Raw genomic sequence first — 19,208 nt, 5'->3', positions numbered from 1 at the left:
AGATAGTAATCTCTCCTTTGACAATCACATTGCCAAAGTACTTAGGAAATCCTTCTATGTAGCCCATCTAATTACTAAAGGGTTCGCATCAAGAAATAAAGAGGTTATAGTGCCCCTCTACTCATCACTCATTAGACCTATCATAGAGTACATTGCCCCATTTGGGATGTACCTCACAAGATGCTTCCATCAGCTGGACAGACCACAAAAGTACCTCACCAAGAGGATTACTGGCCTCAAACATATGTTCTATGCAGCCCGACTGAAAAAACTCCGGCTGTACTCAGTGGCATATCGCTTACTCAGAGGTGATCTCTGCCTGACTTACAAAGCCATGTCCAACTCAGAATTGATGGACATGCTCCACCTAAAGAAATCCAAGTCACTGCGAGCCATGCGCTCTAGTGAGCTAAACCTCACCACAACAATAAACAGAACATGCTGGAGGGATAGATTCCTGTCACAGAGACTCACCATGCTTTGGAACAAAATTCCAAAGGACATCAGGCAGAGCCCCTCACTAACACTCTTCAAGAGAAACCTTGACGAGTCGATGGGTAACAGAAAATACACCTCTGGGATCACTTCATTGGCTCTACTTGGCAGAGGATCAGTTAATTAATCAATGGGGTGGCGAAAGCCGACAAACTCTGGCTAGGCTTATAAATGCCCAGATAGCCTAGTACCTACCTATGAACCTATAAAAAGAAGTTACCCTTATTGTTTAGAGACACTGCAGATAAAACCAGGAAGGAAGGAAGAATGGTAGTTTGAAGCATTTCTGAGGCCCATGATTATGTAAACAGCCAGCAGTTCTTGAATTATTTAGAATACTACGTGAATTCTCTCAGTACCTTATTTCCCCATTAAATGTAAACATTTTACTATCTTTTTTAATATATGTAATGGCTTGTAAACAGATAAACTATTTTTAAGAACAGACAACTTTATAGTTTGTCTGTTACTGTTTGAAGGCTAATGTTAAAACACTCATACTCCTGCTTTACCATTGTTCTAACTTTCCTTTTTCTGTTTCTAAGAAATTCTTCTATAGAATTTACTAACTCTGCATCCAAGGATTTTTCTTTCCAGTTCTCATCCTCCCTTTTTCTGTAATACCTTATACACTGTTGACATTAAAGCTTTTTCTTTTCCTCTGTTTTTATTAAAAGTAGAAGTGAGTAACGAAGTTAATATCACCCATCTAGAATCCTGGGAACAGTTCACCCAGGAAAAGTACCCTCTCTCATCCAGTTTAGAACCCACAGAATTACAGTTGCTCTTCTTTTCTATCCCACTTTCCCATAAAGCCTCACATTTCATCTTTAGGCTGACATGTATTCAGTGGTCCCACACCCCACAAAAATAACAGTTCTCTGGTTGTCCCACATAATGAACACACCCTTTACCTTTTTTACATAAACTTCATTAGGTACATGTACAACATTAAGTCCATCAAGTTCACAAGGCACTCCCAGCTCTTAGTCCATATTCCAGCTACATCAACAGTTTAAAGTCTGACATTCATTTTTATTTCAGTTTTTATATACTCCAGTACAAATGTAGAATTTCTAAGCAAATACATGAAGATGATGATAGTAAAATCATTGTGTAGAGTACTATCTTCCTTTCCTTTGAAGAAATCTCTAAATCTGTTTAATGCTTCTGAACTTTAAAAAGGTCAGTGTGGGAAGCCAAAACCAAGGCTTACCTTGATCCACAAAATACATCTTAACAGTATTCCTACAAACACACACACACACACCGACACACACTGTTGCATAGTGTCTCCCCACATTTGAGTGCAATGACTGGCTCTGTTTTTTCCACACACCTGTGTCTGTCTGCCACTCATTCTGCTGTATCAAGGCATCTAGAAATGTCTGGCATGGTCTGGCTTTCTGCATATCCTCCATTAATTTTACAGTCATTTTCTCCATGAGCATTTCCCATCGCTCTCATGGGACTCCTATAGTTCGGGTATTTCACCTCACTTCATAGTTAGGTACTAGGCTAAATGCCCTGTGGACCATTTTAAGCCTAGCCAGTTTCCCTTTTTGTGCTCAAAATAACCTATCTCATTTGGTTATAATTACCCATCCATGGTCAATAATTATATAAGTATTACCCCTAATGAGAATAACTAGGATCATACCACGGATAATTTGAAGGGACCAATGCATGGGATAAAGCATTTAGGAGCTACCACTGTCCATTAATAGTACAGGCGGTAGTTCTAAGGTAAATGTTCTGTTTCTGATCCATAGATCTAAGTTGTGCTTGAAAATGGACAAGGATGAACTTTGTTTTATGTAGAAGAGGGGAGTCTGTTCCATAGCAGTGGTATCCTCTGCAAGATATACTTGTCCCTACAAACTGTTCTGTTGATGTTGCAGAAGAGGTTTACATCCCTAAACTGAGTATTTCTGATGCCATTTGACTTAACTGCATTAAATTCATCAGTAATGGGTTGCAGGAAACCTATGCCAAGACACAGGTCACCTCTTAGCAGCCTGTAGGTATAGTGAGAGGGCTTTGATTCAGTCCATGTAGGACATGTTGTTTACGCCTTGTATCCTTTTAGTAAGGTACCTCTGTGGATGTTTCAGTTGTTGAATGTGTCAGGACAGATACATGTCAAAGGGAGCATTATATTCAAAGACTGGCAAATGAGGGAGTGAGCAAAGGGCGACAATTACATCCCTAGATCTAGACACAGCCCCTTTGTTTATAACTATGCAGTATAGAAGGACTTTCTTACAACAATAGATGCAAGTTGGTCAAAAGTTAGGGCCATAAGTTCTCAAATCCCGAACAGCTGGGTCAACTCTTAGGGAGTAGATGACTTCCCAAAGCATACAGTAATGCATATTTTTAGCATTTAATTTCAGCCCATGATTTTGTGACCAGTTATTTACTTGAGGGAAACCTTTGTGCAGGACAGCTAAGTCATTTGGGGATTCAATGACTGCTCCTAGCTTGCGGTCATCTGCAAACTTAGTCAGCCAGAGCCCTTTGGTATTGGCTTTTACTTCAGTAAAGTAAATGTCATACAGGAGATGTCCCAGCAGAACCCTGGGGGACTCCACTGGGACTGATCCCTTTGTGGAAACAACTTCCCCTATTTTGATTATCTGGATCCTATTTGTGAGCCAGCTGATAATCCAGTGGGCGACTTATGGGTCTGTAATTGCCTGAGTCTGTGGGTCTATGGAAGGTCCTCCTGTATGCAGAGGAATGACTGCAGCTGTTTTCCATTCGCTGGGTACAAAGCCAGTATGGAAGCTGAAACTGAAGTGTTCTTAGGAGTGTGGCTAAATCATGTTTCATGCCATTTAAGATGTATCCAAGAATACTGTCAGGACCCATCGATGTGGTATTTTTAGCTTTTGTTAGCTGGAGGTGAGCCAGTTTCTGGTAAATCTTGAGGGACAGACGGAGGGTAGAAAGGGATAATGGTTGAGCTAAAATTATAAGCCAAAAGGTTTGCTATATCTTCAGCCTCATAATCAGTTCAGAGCATTGCTGCATGGTGCTTTTAAGATTAAGAGCATAACAACAAAAATCTCTTGTGACTGTCTTTGGCTTGAGTAGCTATTTTAGCCTCAGATTTGGCTTTGGTGGATTTTATTACGCTCTTAAGTCGTTTTTTTATTTTAGTGACAAGGCCTCTAACATTCTGGGAATTACTCTTGTTACTTTTGGTCAAAATTATTTTTCATTTTATTACAAAGGTTGTGGGCTTGTTTCTGGGGTTTGCCCTGCTCTTGTTCTGACAGGGTGCAGCTGCATCTATGCAGCTGTTTTCATGTTGGTACAGTGTGGTGGTGTACACTTCTGCATATTCAGTGGAGTTAACTAAGTTCGGTGGGGGTTTGAACCTTGCCAATCTGTCACTTAGGAGTAGGTTGTGTTTTAAAGAAAGTTCTAAAGGTACCTTGAGTAAAAGGGATCTCCAATTTCAGTTTTACTTTGAAGGAAGACAGCTTTATGGTCAGACATAACAAGTGATGAAGATAAGCAAGGGATGGTGCAAGATGCTCCCATATTAGTAAGAACAAGATCCAAGATGTTATTCCCCCTAGTGGGTACTCCGACCAACTGTTCCAGGGCATTTGTACTGACAAAGTCCAGTAATCTCTGTGCTTTTGCACTAGTGGTGGTGTAGGTTTCCCAATCTATAGTTGGACAGTTTAGATCACTTAGGAAAATGGTATTGGGTTTAATACTGAGTGATTCTAGGTCCTGTAGACAGGCATTGCACTCTCTTTTGTCTTAGAGAGAGTTCTATAGCTAAATAATACATGGTACAGCACCTTTTTGATGTTTACCAGCCTGGATGAGAGTCTCTTCTGGATGTAGATAGATACACCTCTATCTTTTTCCCCCCTCCTGTGCAGTAGCTGGTCTAAATGTGTGGAAGGCTGTATAGCCCTGGACAGCCAAAATGCTCTCTGCTGCTTTGAATCATGTCTCAGTCACTACACAGATATTAGTGTCTTCCAGGGTGAGGAGGGCTTGTAGGGATTGGAGTTTCTTGTTCAGGCTCCTAGCACTGATTAGAGTGGAGTTTCTTGTTCAGGCTCCTAGTATTGATCAGTAACATCTTCATATTTTCCTTTGCTGCTTTCTTTATATTGGTAGGTTTACCAGGATGGCATTTCCTATATGGCACTATGGTGGTAGACAATGTCTTTGCCAATAATCAAAATTCTAGAGGAGACAGATTCAGGCCATCCCTGGTGAAGCAGCGTGGTCTGTCAATCATATCCTTCCAGACTGGCAAATATTGGAACCCCTTTGAATGACACCAAAAACTAAGCCAATTATTAAAGTCAGTTATGTTTTGCACATATTGCGGCATCATCCTTGGCGAAGGTAGAATGTTGCTCAATGCTAGTCTCATACCTGCCTTGGACACACAGTCTGAGAGTAACATAATGTCTCTCTTCATATAATCCATCACTTCCTCAGATGGGCCCTGTCCAGAGCAGGTAGTAACTTGAATTGCTTGATCATCACATTTTTCTATTTTATTTTTTAATTCCTGCACCTTGGTTGCTCTGACCTGTGCATCATTTCACCCTTTGCCATTCCTACGAGCAGAAAAGCAACAAGAGTTTTACTTGTATTCCACAAAATACATCACAAGCATAAACATGATTTATGCCCTTACATCCGAATCATTACATCCTGATGCAGATTTCTTTCACACATTATTCCACATTTTATCGATCACTGCGAATTTCAGGAAACCCTATCCTTTAGTATCTTTAATATTTTTTTATTCAATTCTTGTTATACAATACAATTACACCTTTCTAACCAATTATCAGTTTTACTCAGCTTATAATATTGTTTAGTTTCTAAAATCTAATTACATCAGCGTTAACACAGTTATTCAACATTTCCTTTACAGTTATTTAACCAAACCTTTCTACTCTTTTGCATTTGAACATTTCTGATTTCCATATACCTGCAAAAAGATCCACATTTATTGTTCCAATATATATCCACATTTATTGTTCCAATATTTTATATTTTATCTGTAGCTTCCCATAACATTCTTTAAAAGTAAAGTAATCTTGCATTCCCTTTTTCTTTTATACCTTTACTTCATAAAACCGCGGTGGTCGTGCTACGGTAGCGTTGTCGCCTCACAATAAGACGTTGTCCTGTTCGATTCTCAGCTAAAGGGTCTTCTGTGTGGAAACATGCGTGAATGGGCGTACCTTCGTTGAAGGTTGTACATCAGGGCTGGCAACTCAGTACGTAAAAATCTACTGCCAATCATTAGCGGACAGGAGTTCTGCCGTGGCGACCCCTAACCAGGAAAAGCCGAAAGATACAACAACAACTTCATCTAAATAATATGTGAACTGTATCTTCACACAATTTTTGTCTATACCAGTTTCCATCCACTGTCATTTTTGTATTATTTATTTCATTAAATGCGCCATACAATTACTCCCTCGCTTATTCTATAAATTTCTCTTCTAACCCCACACACAGGTAAGTTTCTTTTTTTCCCTTCCTTTCTTACATTTTCTATAAAATTAACCCATAAAAACTATGGTTGTTTCACATTTAGTCCTGTTTCTTTTCTTCACTATATAAATGCTCTTTTTTAATATGATTCAGGCTTGAATCTTATATACTTTTAAAGCATATTCCATTAATTATTTTTAAACAAATAATCTGTTAACAAACTCTACTGCAATTTAATTTCTCATCCATCCCGTTTTCCTCCATTGCTGAATATTACCTGACTTGCTTCTAAATTCTAATCATATATTTAACTGGTTAATTTCTAATAATATATTTAACTTGTTGTTTTATAACTTTCATTTCTATTACACTAGATTTCACCCAAAGGCAGTAAATATTACTTAAAAATCGTTAACTCAATTTGCATATATCCCTTTATCCTCTCTTACAAGAGGTTTTAAGGAATCACAGTGAAAACTCTAGCTTGGCTAGGATGTTTTTGTAATTTTTTATATACTCCTGAGCACTGTGGAACCAAAGGAAGACCTGCCCCTAGATACCACATGTAACTTGTAATGAGTAACAAAGGTGTGAGGAGATGCCCAAGTAGCTGCAGCACAAATATCATCCATAGACAATCTGGACTGAAAGGCTGTAGATGTAGATACAGATCAGGTGGAGTGAGCCTTCACCCGGAACGGTAAATCTCTTCCCCCTGAAGTATAAATGAATGAAATACAACTGGAAATCCACCTGGACAATGTGACTTTGGAAACAGGAGACCCAATTCTGTTTTCCGAAAATGAAACAAACAACTGATCAGAATTTATGAGATCTTTCGTTCTGTGCAAATAAAAATGTAATTGTCTGTGTACATCCAATTGATGAAATTTGAATTCTGCCTTGTTTGAGAACTGAGAAAAAAACACTGGCAATTCAATAGATTAGTTAAGGTTACTAATTGACACTACTTTGGGAAGAAAGGAGGGATTTGGTCTGAGAGAAACCCTGTCCTTATGAAAAATCAAATAAGGGGGTTTGATTGATAAAGCTTGAAGCTCCGAAACGCGTCTGGCTGACGTGATGGCTACCAAAAAGACAGTCTTCCAAGTTAAGAATTTTAAATCACAAGTGGCTGCAGGCTCAAAGGGGGGTGAAGTAAGACCCTGTAGAACAAAGTTTAAGTCCCAAGGCATAACAGGTTCCGAGACCGGAGGACGAAGCAACAAAGTGCCCTTCAGGAAAGCCTTACAGAGTCTGTGTGCCATTAGGCTAGGTTCGTCTGCGACATGAAAGGTAGAAATCGCCGCCAACTGGACTTTAATGGTTGCGGCCGCTGAACCCTGGTTAAAAAGCATAGACAGGAACTCCAATACAGACGAAATTGGAGCTGTGTAAGGGTCAATCTTTTTGGCATGTTCCCAGATTGAAAACCTCTTCCATTTGCTGTAATAAATCTTCCTGGTCGAAGGCTTATGAGAGGAAGATAGAATATGAACCACCTCCGGCGAAAATTGATGAAGCCTAACTAAAGACGGAAGTGGAGTAGCCAGGCTGTCAACCGGAGGGTCCGAAGAGAGGGATGGAGCTGCCCTGACATGTGAGTCAGTAAGTCTGGTTGTGGGTCCAGAATCCAAGGAGTGTCCATGAGATAGGGATGGAGAAAGGGGAACCAAATTTGACGAGGCCAGTGTGGGGCAATCAGAATCATTTTGCTTCCCAAGGATTGCGTTTTCTGAATAACCTTTGACAGGAAGGGAACCGGAGGGAAGGCATATAGTAGACTGAAGGGCCAATCGTGGACTAGAGCGTCCCTGGGTGACTCCCCCTGAGTGGGGATAAGGGTGAAGTAGCTGCTGCATTTGGCATTGAGGGGGCTGGCAAAAAGGTCACAGCAAGGCTAATCCCACCTGCGGATGATCTGCTCCGCAACTTGACAGTTCAGGGACCACTTGTGAGGCATCAGAATAGCTCTGCTTAGCCTGTCTGTGATCACATTGGACTTCCCCGGAATGTGCGTTGCTACCAGAAATCGTTGGGAAGACACTGCCCACTGCCACACTCACATGGCCTCTCTGCAAAGGGGATATGACTTGGTTCCTCCCTGTTTGTTCAGATACCACACCACTGACATATTGTCTGAGTGGATTGCAATAGTCCCGAGAGGAAGAAAACTCTAAAGTGCTTGCAACGCTAGTAGCACAGGTCTCATCTCCAGGACACTGATATGCAGATGCATCTCGTGCTCTTGCCACGTGCCTTGGACTGTCCTGCCTAGATAATGCCCCCCCACCCCATCTGGGAGGCATCCGTGGTCACCATGGCAACCGGGGTCGAAGGAACAAAGGGCTTTCCCGCATTGAGGTTGTCGGTGTGAAGCCACCAACTGAGATCCTGTTTGTACCTGTCTGTGAGTAGAATACGGTGAGAAAGTGGAAGACGTTGAAGAGACCACTGTGTGAAGAGTAGCCACTGAAAGAGCCTCATATGTAACCTTGCCAGAGGGACTAACATAATCGTAGCAGTCATTGTCCCCAACAACTGGAGGACCCATCTTGCCTTCACTCTTCTCAGAGGGAGCAAGGCGTAAACCTGTTGTTGTAGGCCTCTGATTCTTTCCTGTGGTAGAAACGCCCAGATGAGGAAGGTGTCTAATTCGGCACCTATAAAAGTGACACGCTGTGAGGGCAACAAGGCAGATTTTTCCCAGTTCAAGGTGATGCCCAACTGTTGACATAGGTTGATAGTAGCGTCCCTGGTCTGAAGTAGTAGATGCCCGGTGGTGGCAGTAAGGAGCCAGTCGTCCAGGTATGGAAACACTTGGAATCCCTGACGTCTCAAGCGAGCAGTCACCACAGCCATGCATTTGGTAAACACCCTGGGGACTGTGGTGAGACCAAAGGGCAGGGCTTGAAACTGAAAGTGACTGGCTCCCAGCCGGAAGCGTAGGTGACTTCTGGATGTCCTGTCCATCTTTATGTGGTAGTAAGCATCCTTGAGGTCGATGGAGCACATCCACACTTCTTTTCCCAACAATGGGGGAATAGACTGCAAAGTGACCATCCGGAACTTGGACTTTTGCACATGGGTGTTCAATCGTCTGAGATCCAAAATGGGTCTCAGGTCCCTTGCCCTTTTTGGCACCAAAAAGAATCTGGAGTAAGTCCCTAATCTGATCTGGTCTGAGGGGACATGTTGGATGGCTCCTTTTTCTAGCAGCTTTGAAACTTCTGAAGCTGCGTAATCCCTTTGACTGGGTGGAACATCCGGGATTTTCTTGATTGGAGGGGGATTTGACGAGAAGGGAATGACATATCCTCCGGAAATTATTCACAGAGCCCATTGGTCCTGGGTGATATTTTGCCAGGCCTCCGGGTATACTGAGATTCAACCCCCGACTCGCTCCAGAAACGCACAGTCAGGCCTCACATCAGAGCGGCGGTAGGGAGAACCACGAAAGGAATCGTGGTCTCCCGAGTTGCGAAGGCTTCCTCTGCCCCTAGGGCGGCGTCTTCCTGAATAACCACCCCCTTCCCTGCCTCTGGAGGGGGGCTCACCTTGTGCACCGGGAAAAAACCTCTGCGATTTCTTGAACCACATTTTGCCACCCCTCTGGGCCTTGGGATAAGGCCTAGAGGGAAGGGAAAAATGGACTCCTGCGGTAGAGTTTTCCCCTCTTGATCGCACCTAGTGAGAGTGTCTTTCACCTTGGTTCCGAACAAAGAGGAACCATCAAACGGGGCGTCGGTGAATGAAGACTTGAAGGCCTCTGCAAAATGACAAAGGCGCATCCAGGCCTGCCTCCTAAGAGCAACTCCTGAACTTGCTGCCCTACTCGCTCCCTCAGCTGCGTAGGAGATCAGCCTCATGGAGGTGTTTGCAATAGAATTGAGGGTAGACATCTGAGCGTTGACTTTCTGGCCACCGCCTCAGAAACATTACCCATGAGAGTATCTCCAAGCTCCTTTAGGAGATCTCTCTGGAGCCGTGTAAAGTGTGATAAGTAATTCAGTGACCGTAAGGTAAAAGGCGCTGAAGAAAACGTACGCTTCCCGTACCAGTCCATAGTCCTAGACTCCATGTTAGTGGGATGGACGGTGGAAGAAGTCTCAGCTAATTCCTTCTGGGTGGCAGCTGCCACCACCATGGCATCCACAGGGACTCCCTTGGATAGAAATTCCTTATCAGGAGGGGCAGACAAAAACTTATTTGGTCTCCTGGGGAATGGTTTCACAGAGTCAGGGGTTTCCCACAGCCTTTGACAAACCAAATCCAGAAGCTCGTCGAAGGGTGGAGATACCCAGGAAGCGGAGGGCTGAGCACCAAAGGCCTTCAGGAAGACCGACTCCTCTTCGGAGGGGGCTTTGGATGGCCAGTCACCTCTTTGCTTCAAAATCTCTAGGATATCAGAGAAAGAAACATCCTCAGAGGATGACTTAGGGGACCCCTCCGATTCCTCGAGGTCGGTGTCTGACGTGAGAGAGACGTCCTGGGAATCTATGTGCTTCCTCTTGCACGTTTTCTTTCTGGGTGGCTCCTCAGGCAAAAACTCTGAGGGGCCCCTCAGAAATATGGGGACCACCAGTGGGGGTACCCTGAGGCCTTGGGGCTCCGCTGTCCAGAGATAGATGGTGATCAGAGGGGACAGAGTGACCAACCCGTATGATGCCGCTGACGACCTGGCCAGCGTGCTCCGCATGGCCTCAAAGGCTGGTCCTCCCGGATCCGAAGAATGACCAGCCTCTGAAGCCGAAACAGGAGTCAGGCTTCCCTGTGCCGAAGCACCGAGAGACTAGGAGCTGAAAGGTGTCCCGAAGCCTCTCCCTTGGGTCCGACCAATGAATCCTGAGACCTGAACCCTGTGGACGGCGCCGACGGGGTCGGAGCTGACGTCGGAACCGATAAGCCAGGAAGGGCTGTCGGAACTGACCTAGGGACATCACACAGAGCTGAGCACTCCGGCTCCAAAAGCTGAGATATGTTCGGAGGAGGAACTATCGATGTAGGTTGAGGGACCGGCTCCGGAGCCAACTGGGTCGGAGCCGAGAACAATTTAGCCAGTACCGGTGACTGAAGAAGTCTCTGCTCCACTCTATCGACGTCCATATCTGATAAGGTCCTGGAAGATGTGGAGGATAGGGAAGGAGATCGAGACCTCCTCTCTGAAGGAGACCTGCGAGGAGGAGATACCGGCCTAATGCTAGGCGACCGGCTCTGAACAGGCTCCAACAAAATTGGAGCCGAAGCAGGTTCCATAACCACTGACACTTCCTGCGGCCCCGAAGACAATGGAGCTGAGGATGTCGATGAAGATTTTGCTATTTTCTCCGGCGGCTCCGACGATACTGATGGAGCCGGGGATAGCTTTTTTGCCTTGGAAGATTTTGCCTTAGAGCTGGAAGCAATCTCCAGACCCTCCTCAAAGGACGGTTTCAGAAGTCCCTTCAAAATCAATTTGTTCTTCCTTTCCCAAAGAACATGCGGGCTAAAGGCATGACAAAAACTACACGATTCCTGGAGATGAATTGCTCACAGACAGTACAAACAAACAGAGTGTCCGTCAGTGATGGGCATCTTATAACTGCACTTGGAGCACTTCTTGAAGCCCGAGGGCTTATGCTCCTTAGTATCTTTGGACATAGTTACCACAAACAGCAAGTAACTACCTCAAAATTAGACCAACGGTCAAACAGCCACAAGCGCGGGAACAAGGCAAACAACATACAGAACACCACAAAGACCTCTAACTCAAACGATCCTTAGACACAAATACAAGGGGGAGGACTAATTCCTCGAATTTAAATGGTTTTAGTCCAAGGGAAGGATTTAGCACACAAGGAAAGCAAGGGGACAGACTAGGTCCTCTAACTGAAATGGGCCTAGCCCATTGGGAAAAGCTAGTGGGATACCACAGAATACGCTATAAAAGAACACACAACTTTTCCACAATACAGTCAAGAACACACACAATAGCTATTAAAATAGCTTTTTTTTTGCAAAAAAATTCTCTGATATAAGAAGAAAAGGGTACTTAGCCACAGCCAAGAACGAGACCACGTCCGAGCTACATGAGCGGCAAACGAGATCTGGGGATAGAGAGCAGTGCAGCATGGGATACCATCTTAGCCCAGCCAATAGAAAGACTTCGAGCTAAAAAGTATGGCCGAGTCGGAGCCGGCATTCAGCTCTGAACCCATGGGTAAGAATGTAGGCGAGATTGGACTACATAATATCTTTCATTTCTATTACACTAGATCTCCTTTTACCTTTAGGATTTCACCCAAAGGCAGTAAATATTATTACTTAAAAATCGTTAACTCAATTTGCATATATCCCTTTATCCTCTCTTACAAGAGGTTTTAAGGAATCACAGTGAAAACTCTAGCGTGGCTAGGATTTTTTTGTAATTTTTACTAATTGGTTTGGCTGTGTGCCCTGTTCACGCTTTTACTTACAAAACTTTATCATTTAAAATAATCTCTTTAATATTTTCTGGTTTTAACTTAAGTCTCCTGCATAGAAAACCATAATAGTCAAAAATTTTGGCCACATAGTTTCCAGTTAATGCCTTTTAACATACTACTTGCTGTATGATGTTCTTTATTATTGTACTTAAATATATTGCAAATAATTAATGAACTCATTGGATGTTCTTCCATATCACTGTTGCAGTATTCATTACATATGGGATCTCCTGCCAAGGATTAATCCAATGTTCGACCAGCATACCAAAGCCTTTACATCCATCATCATACATTAACCATATGATCCCCACCCAAGTGTAGGGCATAAAAGTGATGTACGCATGCTGAATACTCAGACTTCTTTGCGAACAGTCCAAGTGCCAAAGCTGAACTTCGGTCTGAATCCCCTTCACTGAGCTAGTTTTACCGAGCCATTTGCAGATAACTACCTCATTGACGTGCCTTCTTTTTCTTCCTTTACTTGTGTGCTTGGGTTTCATGTTATCCAGGAAGGAAATATGTCAGTGTTGGAGTCAGACACCCCATAAAGACTGTTATGAGAACTGTTTGTTTTGCCGAGGTGCTTCACATGATCATACCCTGTGTATTATTTGTCAGACCTTAGTGTCAAAAACACTTGGCTGCTGGACGTCCTCTCTTTCTATTTATCTCGACAACCAACCTCTCAAACTTTTGATCAAGAGTACCCCTGACGAGTCTAACTCTGTCTGATTCTGTTGCTGTCCAGCCTTTGCTGAATGTCTCTCTCAAGGTGAGCGAAGACCCCAAAGACTGCCAGATGCAGACAACGGTTTCCTCTGTCATGATCCTATAGGAGACCATTATGGAAATGGCTTCTTCTATGTACTCTGAGGCATTGTGAATGTCCACAGTGGGCACTGAGGGGGGAACCATGGCTGTTCATTTCTGAAGGGCCTAGGGGAATTCCCCAGATTCTGGTGAGGGAGGAGACCTTTTGTGCTCTTGTTGAATCTAGGCATGGCTTGAAACTTCCTAGGTTGGTCAAAGCGGACATCCCAATAAAGAGGGAGAAAACTAAACAAACCCTCTGATTGCTAAGGATCCACACAGGGAATGGCAAGGTTTTGCTCAGGGCTTGTTCAATGTCCTGATGGCCTTAAGACCACCTCAGGGGGAAGCTGTTCCTCCTTCTCCATGTCCCCACCACCAGCTAAAAGGACTAGGGAGTCTGATTCTTCAGATGAGGAGGTGGAGTCTGGGGAGTGAGTACTTAGCCTACTCCTCACAAATTACCTCACCTTTAGACTTCCTGACTCTGAAGGAAAGACTGCTGCTCTCTCCTTATTAAGTTCCCCTTCTTGGGTTGCTCCTCATTCTGTCAAATGCACTTATGATACAGATGATGCATTCTCTAGAGTCACTGCTTTTGGTTCTGTTATGAGGAGGGACTCTTTGTTTTGCCTTCACGCTTTACCTAATGATATTAAGGCCAAGCTTCTAGATGCTCTTTTGGACAGTCAGAATGTTTTGGTAGAGCTGCTACTGACTTATTTAAGACACTGCAAGACAAAGTTAAAATTATACAGGATCTTAAACAAATCTTTGTTTCTCATACCCAAATTTCAGAGCAGCTATCCTTCTAAGTCTGTCTTTATGCATAGGCAACCTCTTCAGCCTTTTAAGGTGAAGAGGGTTCCTAAGTGTATTTTTGCTGATAAACCCATCCAGCCTTCCAAATCTTAAAAGCCCCCTTTTCAGGATAAATCTGCCTCCATCTGACATACTTTCTCCCCCGTCCCTTAGACTTCCCATATCCTTCCCTACTTCAGATTCTTGGGTTCTGTCCATTATCCATCATGGCTATTCTATTATATGGAAATCCCCCTTCTCAGGGCTTTCTCAGCCTCATCCAGACCAACTTCCTCATTTCTCTGGAGTTCTGCAGGATTTACTGAATCAGGGCACTATTCAACCAGTTCCTGTATCCCAAAGGAGAACAGGGTTTTACTCCAGAATGCTTTTGGTCCACACAAAAGACAGATCCTGGTGACCTGGAGACCGATTCTAGATCGTTCCTTCCTAAATACTTTTCTAAAGATTCCCTCCTTTTGGCTGTTTTCTCTTAAGACTCTGTTTCCCCTTTTACTTCCACAGACTTTTCTGGTATCCCTAGACCTTAAGGATGCCTATCTCCATATTCCCACTCACCATCTGTTCAGAAGGTTTTTACATTTCATTGTTTCTTCTTTGCATTTTCAATTCTCTGCTTTGCACTGTGGCCTTTACAGAGCATTAAGGGTGTTTACCAAATGTCTGGCCCCGTCTTAGCCTTTTGCGGGCTTCATGGGATCCAGATATTCCCACATCTGAATGGTTTGCTTCTTCAGGCTCCCTCCCAATCCAGGCTTTTGCAGGATCTGAACTTCACCATGCTGCTCCTGTGCAATCTAGGATTCACCATCAGTCTCTTGAAGTCCAGCCTAACCCCTTATTACAACTTCATTTTCCTGGCATGCAGAATTCAGGCCATTCCAATGTTGGCCTCTCTCCATTCTTCCAAGGTTCTTTCTCTGACAACCTACTTCCAGTCTCTGCTTCCCCTTTCTCTCATTTCAGAAAGGGAATTTCTCAGAATCCTAGGGTTTGTGGTATCTACCATTCCTATGTTCCCCTCTGCAAAGTTTTAAATAAGAAAACGTCATAGGTATCTAAAAAAGGTGTGGCTTCAGCATTGTCATCCTTTGGAGTTTCCAGTTCCCTTACTTCCTTATCTCAAACTTGCTTTGCACTGGTGGATTCAGCAGGTCTCCCGAAATGTGGGACTACATTATCAGACTCCTACCTCTTTTCAAGAGCTGTTTACAGATGCTTCTGGTCTGGGATGGGGAGCCTCGTCCAACAATCTGAGGGTTCAGAGTCTATGGCCCATTCATCAGAGGTCAGACCACATCAACGTAAAAGAGATGAGAGTCCTAATTCTTGCTCTTCAGGCCTTTCAATCTGTTTGGTCTCCAGGCTGTTTAAAGGTCTTAAAAGACAACACTGCAGTTATGTGGTAGATCAACAAAGGGGGGAGGGGTAAAAGATTTTATCTTCTTTGCAGACTAGCCCTTCAGGCCTGGGATTTGGCCATCTGCCATCAAATAAAGTACAGTTGTGTACACTTACCCTAAATGTAGATGTTCGAGTGTATTCACTGTTGCAGTCATTACATTTGGGTAATCTGCTGGCAGGTTGCCCTCAGTTGGCCTGAATAACAAAGTCTTGGGTCCTGCGTCAGTTGCTGTCTCTTCTTCCATGACATCAGGTCGTCAGGGGTGTAAAACATGCAGCCGACTCCATTTTAATCAGTTTTTCTTGTCCCAGATGTCAGGTGGCCTCCAAATGGGGAGCAAATATATATATATATATATATATATATATATATATATATATATATATATATATATATGCATGTAATTTAGAACACAAAAAATATACCTCCAACTAAAAGCAAATACACCAAAAAGGCTTTTGAGCATAGTAAAGGAAAAAAGAGGTATAATAAGAGAGAAATAGGGGGCTGGCGGGTAATTAGGACTGCAACAGTGAATACACTCGAACATCTACATTTATGGTAAGTGTACACAACTGTACTATGTTCTTCGTGTTTCACTGTTGCAGTCATTACCTTTGGGTAGAATCCCAAAGCTATGGTTGGGAGGATGGAATTATACAGCATTAGGAGCAGCTATAAGGCCCTGCAGGACAGCAGTGGCAAAGCCAGCTCTGGATTTAGAAAAGCGAGGTAAATGGTAATGATTGGTGAACGTATGAACTGAGCTCCAAGTAGCAGCTTCTTGAATGTCTCTGGTAGGAACCCCTCTGAGAAAAGCTGCAGAAGTAGATGCAGCCCTGGTGGAATGGGATCTGATCCCCTTGGGGACAGGTTTACCATGATGCATGTAGCAGAAATGAATACAATGGCTTATCCATTTTGAAATAGTCTGCTTTGAAATAGCCTTTCCCTCTGCCCCTGCAGCAAATGCCACCAGTAGTTGCTCAGATTTTCTTAGAGATTTTGTCTTGTTTAAATAGAATCTTAGTTGTCTGTGTACATCCAATGAATGCAGAATACGCTACCCCTTGTTCTGTGGATTTGGGAAAAAAGTTGGCAGATGAATGGTCTGATTAAGATCCACACTGGATACCACCTTAGGCATAAAGGATAGATTGGTCCTGAGGGCCACCCTGTCCGGATAAAAGATAATGAAAGGCTCCACTGCCATGAGAGCCTGTAGTTCTGAAATCCTTCTAGCTGAAGTGACTGCTAAAAGAAAAGCTGTCTTACAAGAGAGAAATTTTATGTCTGCAGTAGCAGCTGAGTCAAAAGGAGGCAGGGTTTGTTTTCCCAGCACAAAATTGAGGTCCCATGCAGGAGTTGGTGCTCTCCTGGGAAGTCTCAAATTTTTGGCCCCTCTGAGGTACTGCTTTAGCAGGGGATGAGAAAAGAGAGGATGCTCTGTACTGTAATGAGCCGAAATGGCCGAGGCATGGATTTTTATAGAAGTAAAAGACAGGCCCTTGTAAAGCATCTCAGTTAAATATTGCAGAATCTGAGGAATATTGGGCATTGCTGTGTTTATTCCTTGTGCTTGGTTCCAGGTACAGAATCTTTTCCATTTATTAGCATAAGATGTTCTAGTACTAGGCCTTCTAGCCTCTAAAATGACATCCATCACAGGTTTACTGAGAGATGTGACTGGTTAAATTAGTTGATTAGCCATGCTGCAATATTCAGAGTTTGGAGATGAGTGTGCAGAATTTGATAGTTCTGCTGAGACAGTAGGTAAGGTGTCTGAGGCAGGTACCACGGAGGAAGGTGTGACATACTGTGTAGGAGTGGGTACCAGTGTTGGTGAGGCCAGTCTGGAGCAATCAGAATAATTTTTGTTTTGTCCTGTCTGATTTTTAGTAAAATCTTGGAGAGCAAAGGCAGAGGGGGAAAGGCATAGACTGATAGGTTTTTCCAGCTGAAGGATAGAGCATCCACTTTCCATGCGTTTTTGTGATGAGTTCTTGTGCAGAATTTGTCCAGCTGATAGTTTTGGGGAGAGGCAAAAAGATCTATGTCTAGGCTCCCCCATCTTCGTGTCAACATGCTGAAGATTTGTGGATCCAGTTTCCATTCGTGTGGGTACATAAGATTTCTGCTTAGTTCGTCTGCCAGAGTATTTTGATTTCCTGGCAGGAATTAAGCTTGTAGATGTATTTGGTAAGTCAAGGCTGTGTTCCACAAAGCCATGGCTAGTCTGCAAAGGGGGTAGGAGTGGGTACCCCCTGCTTGTTTATGTACCACATAACTGTGGTGTTGTCCGTCTTTATCAGTAGTTGTCCTGGATGAAGAAAGTCCTTGAAGGCTGTCAGAGCATTCTGTACAGCTAGCATTTCTTTCTGGTTGATATGTAGGTGCATTTGATTTGGGCTCCATTCGCCCTGAATGCATCTGCCTGCCAGATGGGCCCACCAAGCATAATCGGATGCGTCTGTAGTCAGGGTTTGGGTGGCAGGGGGTGGAATGAATGACAGTCCCTTGTTTTGGTGACAGGCCTCTGCCCACCATAGGAACTCCTGTTACAGGCAAGGAATGATAGGAATCATTGTTTCCAGGCTGTGACAATGTTGACTCCATAAGCTTTTTACGTACCATTGAAGTTTCCTCATATGCAGTCTTGCATATGGAATTAGTAGAATGCAGGAAGCCATGAAACCCAAGGCCTGCAGAATTTGTCTTGCAGATAGCTGAGTTTTTGTGACTACTTGTTTGAAGTATGTCACCAATTGAATTTGTTTGTCTGGTGTGAGGTAAGCCATCTGGGTAGTTGTATTCAAGATTGCACCCAGGAATGTAATTATTTGAGAGGGTACCAGTTGTGATTTCTTTTCGATTATGGTGTACCCTAGGCATGTTAGAAGCCTTTTCACAAATGCCAGATGTTGTAGAAGAGTGTTCTTGTTTTCTGCCCGAATTAGACAATCATCCAGATAAGGATTAATTTGAATGTTTCTTTGTCTGCAAAATGCAATTACTGGTGCCAGGCACTTTGTGAAGACCCTGGGTACAGTAGATAAGCAAAAGGGAAGTGCAGAGAACTGGTAATGCAAAAAGCCTGCTTTGAAGTGGAGGTATCTTCTGCAAGATTCCCTGATTGGGATATGCAGGTAAGCATCTTTTAAGTCTAGAGTTACCAACCAGGCATCCTTGCCCAGCATAGGCAGTAACTGTTGTAGAGTCAGCATCTTGAATTTTGGAATGTCCAGGAAAGTATTTAGAATGAATAAGTCAAGAATTGGACGCCATGAGTTGTCTTTTCTGGGTAACAGGAAAAGTTTTGAATAAAAACCTTGCCTTTCCAACTTGTTCAGCTGAATGTAATAAATCCTGTAACTCTTTATTTTCCACACAGTCAGAAATCAACATCTTTTTCTGTTTCAGTAAGCCCATGACATGCTGCTGATATTTAAGCATATGAAATTGGCAGTTTAAAGCCCTGATACCCAGGGTTGCAGACGTGTAAACCTTCTTACCCCATCTATCCAGCGCCCTGGAGTCTCTATCAGAAGGGTTAGTATTTTTAGCAGTAGAAGCCTTAACACCCTTGGGACCCTGAGAAATTGTTTCAGGATCAGCAGTAGGTTTTTTAAAAAGAAACCTGTGGGAGTCAGGAACCCCGTAATATCTGTCTGGCTTACTAGGAGCCGGAGGCAGGGAATCAGGAGCCATGCTGGATTCTG

At 43.5% G+C, this 19,208-nt stretch overlaps 1 protein-coding gene across 1 annotated transcript in view; it reads right to left on the bottom strand.

The window, feature by feature from the left end:
• NGLY1 (N-glycanase 1) overlaps nucleotides 1-19,208 on the bottom strand; it is a 714,901-nt gene that overhangs the window by 243,812 nt on the left and 451,881 nt on the right. The window lies entirely within an intron of this gene.

Source organism: Protopterus annectens, chromosome 3.part0 (assembly GCF_019279795.1).
Source record: "Protopterus annectens isolate FY-2018-M chromosome 3.part0, PAN1.0, whole genome shotgun sequence".
NCBI lineage: Eukaryota > Metazoa > Chordata > Ceratodontiformes > Protopteridae > Protopterus > Protopterus annectens.
The sequence above is the reverse complement of the archived record's forward strand: the minus strand, read 5'-3'. Positions and strand labels throughout refer to the sequence as shown.